A 6786-nucleotide genomic window follows, 5' to 3' on the forward strand; every position below is an offset into this window, starting at 1 on the left:
TCATGGCCAGCTAGCAAAAGCCAGCGGATACTCACTGCCGCAAGCAGAGTCTTGGGGCCCCACAAGCTGTGAAACACGTCTACGACCAGAATCAGACCCTTCAGTCCAGGGAACTCCTTCCTCTTTTCCATGGCACAGAGCATACTTGAGAGTTCACCACTCCCCCTGAAAGCCTGGTTTGATTGTGTTTCTCATAGGCCCAGCAGGGAGAATGGAAGCCTGCCATTCTGGTAGGGAAACCCAAAATACCTTTCCACTGATTTTTGTTGCCTTGGAACAAGGAAGGAAAGAAGGAAACTCTTCTCCCTTTCCAAGAGAAGGAAAGAAAAACAGGAAACTTCAGCAAGGAGTGGTTCATGAAATAGCCTCTATGTAAAACTATGCTAGAGAAATAGATTAGAGCCTCTAATGATAGCTTAGACACTTGCTCCCTTCCAAATTACTAGTGTTAATGTGTGCGGTGTAGTGAGCGTTCATAATGTGTAATTTTACCCTGATTTTGTTTTTATTCCTTCCTTTGGGTGGACAAGAATCATGCTATTATATTTTGCATGGCTGCCTGTAAAATCAGGTAATGCTGTAGTTCATGACAACAGGCACCATGTAAATAGCACCTGTTTAGAAGTGCCCAGCAGCCAGCATTTAAAATGCCCACTCACACCTCCCTCACCCTGTGTGCCTGGACACCAGCCATAGGGGACCTGGGGCTTCCATTACAGGTGAGAGGGCTGATTGCATTGAACCGAGTGTGCTTTGTAAGCTGTTCACGCTAGCTTACGGAAAGACTTGCTGGAACAGAGAAAGCAAGTTTCTCCCAAACCAGAGGCTTCAAACTGGAGACCTGCAGGCTAGATATAACCTAATTAGGACTTCTGCAGCCCTATGTACACCTGTGTATGAATCAGAAAAGGCATTCCTACATGTGGTTGGACCTATTCAGGACCCTCGGCTAAAGCGTAACCTACCCAGTTGTACGTACGTGGTAACCCTGGCTGCCAAACATGCTTTTTCTGTTTTTAAAATAGCAGAATATTTTTTAAAACGCAGACTTACGATTTCCCTTGAAAAACTGGGATTCTGGCACACTGAATTCACATTCCCCCATGGCAGCTATCAGCGGAGATGAATAACGGGTGCCCACGTGAGATGGGCCACAAGCTCTCCAGTTCACTCCAGCTCACTCCACTCCCTATTGTCCTTCACTTGGCTCCCCCACTCACTGATTTCACCTGCCGGGCACTAAGGGTTTCACCGCCTTGCAACCACTCTCGAGGTCTTTAAAGCTTTGTTACACACATACGGTCGGGGTGAAGTTTCCTTCTTGCCTCCCCGAAATGGTGAAAAGATTCCACGGGGCCTGCGCTGCCCTTACACAGAGGTTACAACGGTGGGATCTGGAGTAAGAGAGCTCTGGGCTTACAAACCTCTTCTGCCACTTCCCGGCAGATGACATCCCCCTAAAATTCCATTCCCACTCTCTTCTGCCTTTCCTTTAAGGCTCAGCCTGAAGGACCCCTTCTCCAAGACGCGCTCTCAGGCTGCCTCCACCTTCAGAGCTCAACCTGAACCTTAATGCCACACATTCTCCTCCTGAGCACTGAACTCACATTGCCACATGGCGGCTGTCAGTGAGGATGAACAGCAGCTACCCACAAGAGATGGGCCGTGTGGTCTAGATAGGCTTCAGGAAAACCATCTGGAGCTAGAGTTGAACAAACGGGTAAATAGATAGTAGATGATGGGGGCCAGACTTCTCACTGCCAGAGAAAGAAATCTGCAAATAAGCAAACTAGAAATTAAAACCGGGAAACTGGAAAAAAAACTTGTGGTGCTGAATTAGAGTCAGAGACAAAAGCATAAACTCATCTGCATTTAATTTATGTCTTGGTAGATACAGAAATAATGATAAATGTGTGTATACGCTGCTTAGTATATATACGTGTATTTCATAGTTCTGTCCATTGAAAGGGCCTAGAAGCAGGGACATACCAGTGGGCAATGAGCACACCCAGTGCCCATATCTTGGTTTCTAAATACCATTCTTCATTAGAAAGAATCTGGGCTCCTCAGAGAAATGTTTTGTTCAAGGAATGAAGCACAGAGAATACAAAATGAGTTTGATCATCTTACAGTGCCAGACAGTAAGAAAGTACTTAAAAAACAAAACAAAACAAAACAAAAACAATAAAGGATGAGGGCATGACAAAAGGACACAGGAGCCAACCTGGAAGATCTCTCAGTGACCCAAACTGGAGAAATCTGAACAACAAAAGAAATAATGTGACATTAGATTACAATGCAAAGTATAAAATTAGTAAACATTAATCCATACAGATATAAACAAATGCTGGAATAAATAAATGGGGAATAGGAAGAAATCTTCCACCCCCAGGAGGTAAAGCTTAATTTCCCTCCCTTCGTATGTGAACTGCATTTAGTGACTTGCTACCAAAGAATAGACTATGAAGAGGGAAAGACAGCGACTGCCTTCACCAAGTGGCCAATGCTAATATCACAGTTTTCAATCATGTTGACATTATACACCCTATGATACAGTATACGACGGATGATATAAGAAGAGACTTGGGTTTGAATCCCCAGCTCCACCATTTAGTACCTTTAGGACTCAGTATCTCTAGGCCTCAGTTTCTTCCTTTGTAAAATGAGGGAAATAATAAACCTCTTTCCCATGGGATTACTGTGAATAAATGTGATAAGTGGGGACCTTAGAATCCGGCACAAAGTAAGTGCTTAATACCTACCGGATATTATTATACTTCTTTATGTTTCTCAGCTCCCTGTGGAGAGAAGACCCTGAATACATTTCTTGGTCCTGACGGCTACGATCAACTCTTCAGTAAATCATTTCAGGGGTTAAGGATTACATTTGGCAGCTCGCAATGCAGGATTTCTGAGGCATCTAATCCCCTACTGGAGTACTGATTCTGGCATCTAAACATGAGAGTCAGCCTTTAGGACACAAAGAAAGGTGGTTCTAGGGTGGTTAGAAGCACTGGTTCTGGAGTTGAAATGCCAACTCAACACCCAGTTAGCTGAATGATCAATTTTTTCACCACTTTGAATTTCCTCATCTGCAAAATGGGTATAATACCAACATATATCTCAAAGATAATTGAATAATCCATCTCTTACCAAAACGCCTGGCACTTAGTAAGGGCTCAATAAATATTTGTTATTATTATACAACATAATAAAAAAAAAATCTAGCTGCTGGTATGAGCATACACTTTAGGATGAGACGAGTACATTTAAAAAAATCTCTCATCCTAGTTGTGACCCGATCTGGGGGCCCTTATAAGTCCTAGAGATAGCAAAAGAGACAAAGGTTCCTTCTTCCTCAACCCTGCTGTCTGGGAAGGGGGTGGGGAATTGGGGCCTAAGGTCCCAACCCTGGCATCTGGGCCCACTGCCTCTCAGGAACAGCTGCTCCTCTCTCCCCCACCACTCACGGGCCGGAAGGGTTAGGGGAAGCGGATCTGAACAGATAACCCCATGGACTCACAGGTCAAACACAGGCTGGGAAGGGGAGGGCCCCGAGGAGTGGCAGCTGCAGTTTGCTGGGCTGGGTCCCCTGGGGATTATTTGTTTAAGTTTCAATGAAATGATTTCAATTTAGTGGTTCTATGTTATATGTTTAGCTTTCTCAAGAAAAGATTTTCAATCTAGCCCCAGACCTCCCTAGAGGTTGTTGATAGTAATTTAAGTACTCAATTATTTGGTCTGATATGAGAACAATTGTTAGAGGTCACGGGCCTGACCGGCAGATCCCTATGTCAACCACCAAGACACATCCTTCTGCTTTTGTTGCTGTTTTATTCTTTTCAACAAATAATATACTTACGTGATTCAAAGTTCTAAAGGCACTAAATAATTATTTCCTATTCGTCACCTATTCATTCCTTAAAGACAATAAGTTTACCAGTTTCCAGGTTTGCTTTGGGGTCCTTCCAAAGACTTTGGGTTTTTTTTTGTTTGTTTGTTTTTTGGTGTTTTTTTTTGTTTGTTTGTTTGTTTGTTTGTTTGTTTTTTGCCGAAGCAGGCAAATATATGTATATACACACTTTTCGTTTGGTTTCGTTTTCTGTATTTCTTTTGCACAGGCAATATTTCTCAGATTCCCACGATAGCTGCTATATTTTTGTTTCCAAATACTTAGCAAATTTAGTATCATTTTAAATGAATTAGTGCCTTATTAATAGTATCTGCATCCATTTAAAAAATTGTTTTTATAGGAGACTAAAAACACCTAAACTACGCTGTATCACACAGCAGCTAAAAGGAATGAAATAGCTCTATCTGTATTAGCACTAAAAGAGCTAGTAAAAAAAAAGGTGTTTGGCAATAATTATACACCATTTACATAAAAACTATCCCCAAAACACTCCATATTCACTGAGTGCTCACACAAAAGAATGTTAACACTCTCTGGGAAGCCACATGCCAAACCAAGAACAATGGGAAAGGGACAAAATGGATGAGAGTCAGGGGTGGGTGGTCAAAGGGGTCGTGAGCAGAAAGCACACTGTGCTGGGACAGACTTTTGGGCAGCACTTCTGGCTTATAACTGGCATCAACCTGACTGGTCAGTGCCCACACCGAACTGTTGTCAGGTATTCTGAGTATCACCCCTGGTCATTAGCCTCATCTTTACCGTCAAATATTTTTATCAGATGAATCCATGGATTTCTTTTGAAATTAAAAATATATATGTATAAGAAAAGACCCTATGCACAAGGTTCATGTATTTTGTCCGCAAAGAGAGCTTGGTGAATACTGGCCATGGCGTCCGCAGACTTTGATCCACTGATCCATAACACACACTGGCCAAGAGCAAAAGGATGTTTCCTCAACACTTTCAGCTAGACTCAAAACACACCAGGGAACCCCCACCTCCAGCCTGGGAATGGCCTCACAGTGCACAGAGGTGGACTAACTCTCTTTTGTTCACATCCCAAACCCAACCTTCCTCTTCAGCCTGAGCCACCTGGATAGTGAGAACTAGGGCAGGAGAATCCCTCTAGGGTCATCCCCACCTACCAGGCTGCAAAGGCAACGATTGCTCAGCAGAACTCAACTCTGACAACTTGCTGAGGTCCGCACACTTTTTCATAAAGGACCAGATAGTAAGTATTTTTGGCTTTTGCAGGCCAGATGGTCTCTATGGAAATCTGTGGACTCTGTCATTGTAGTGCAATACAGTGAACGGGCCTGGCTATGTTCCGATAAAACATCCTTTACAAAAGGAGGCCTGTGGCAAGCCACGGTTCACAAACCCCAAAGGATGACAGGCAGTATTGCCAATACTTTGCCTCTCTCTAACTGATCGCTGGTCTTTGGTATCAGATTCTGAGCCCTAGATGAGACCTTATAGATTAGGAGTCCTGTACGGAGTAAAAGGCCCCAAAGCAATTCCACCCCAGCATTGCCCAGTGACTCAAAGATAAAGGACTCTCTCAAGGTGTGTGAAGTTCAACTCCCCATACTCAAGGAAACTCAGGTACTCAGAGGGAACAAGTTCACCCCAGGCCCGTAACTGAGGAAATGCACAGAAGTCAGAGGGAAAAGGGAAGTTTCAATTTTGGTTCTCAAATGTGTATTTCCCTCTCTCTGCACTGAACGCTTGTCTCCTTAATTTAAGTGGAAGTATAGAGAAGTGAAACGTAGAAGTGAGTCACAAATCCTACCTGGGTTAGGCAGACTTTCCCTGATAAGACCCTATCTATGGTAAAGCTCCCACATCACACAAGAAATCTATCTTTATCTTAAGTAATAAGCATTATGCCAGTCAATCTTTCCGTGGCAGGTTGACATCATTAAACCAAGGCATGAGGATTAAAAAAAAAAAAAAAAGGACTCCATCAAACCATCACAACTCCCATTTCTTTCCTATGTAACAACACAATAACAGCAACTCTTAAAATGACAGGATTCCCTACAGCCTGACCAGCTCAATCAAGTCTTTCCAGGTTTTCTCCAACGATGTCCCATGAACTGGAGTGCTGATCTCAAAGATGGTCCTGAGTGGCCCAAGGAACAGAGGAAACAAAATAACAGAAATAATCGCATTCAAGTGTTTGTAGAAAACTGTTGAAAGTGTTTTTTTTTTTTTTTTTTTGGTTTTTGGTTTTTGGTTTTTGGTTTTTTTGGTACCCAATTAGAGATGAGGGGGAGTGGGGGAAGATCTCAAAACTGTGATTAGCGTATTGGTGTTTTTTTTTTTTTCCCCTCTTGCTCCCAATTAAAGAGGGGTTTCTTCTTTCACTAGAGATGCACAGTTATTAAATCATTATGTCTTTCTTTAAAAGGCCAATTTATAACACAGAGCTCCATACTACTGCCACTTCTGCAAGGTTGCTTATAATGGCTCCATGCAATGCTTTGACTAATTAAATCACACAAGAGATTGTTTCTTAGTAACACACCTGGTCCACGCTTTGTTGTTGGCTTTCATTAAAGCACTGTGTCTCATGCTGCCTTGTAGCATGAAAGGATATTAATCAGGTAAATGGCCATTAAAAGTCATATCAATGTTTGCTGTGCAGTGATTATTTTCTTAAATCTTGAACAAAGGAGGTTTCTTTGAAATCTCACGGCTGGCCTCCAACCACAGGAGAGAACAGCCACATTGAAATGCTTTGTTTTTCAACCTTCCCAAGAAGAAGGAGAAAAAAGGAGCAAAATTCAAGGTGTGGCAAGCAATAAGATTATATTCTCTTTGTTCCACTGGGCTATTTGGGGCAAGGGGGGACAAGTTGAACAAACTGA

Source organism: Panthera uncia (genome assembly GCF_023721935.1).
Source record: "Panthera uncia isolate 11264 chromosome E2 unlocalized genomic scaffold, Puncia_PCG_1.0 HiC_scaffold_19, whole genome shotgun sequence".
In the NCBI taxonomy this organism is placed as follows: domain Eukaryota; kingdom Metazoa; phylum Chordata; class Mammalia; order Carnivora; family Felidae; genus Panthera; species Panthera uncia.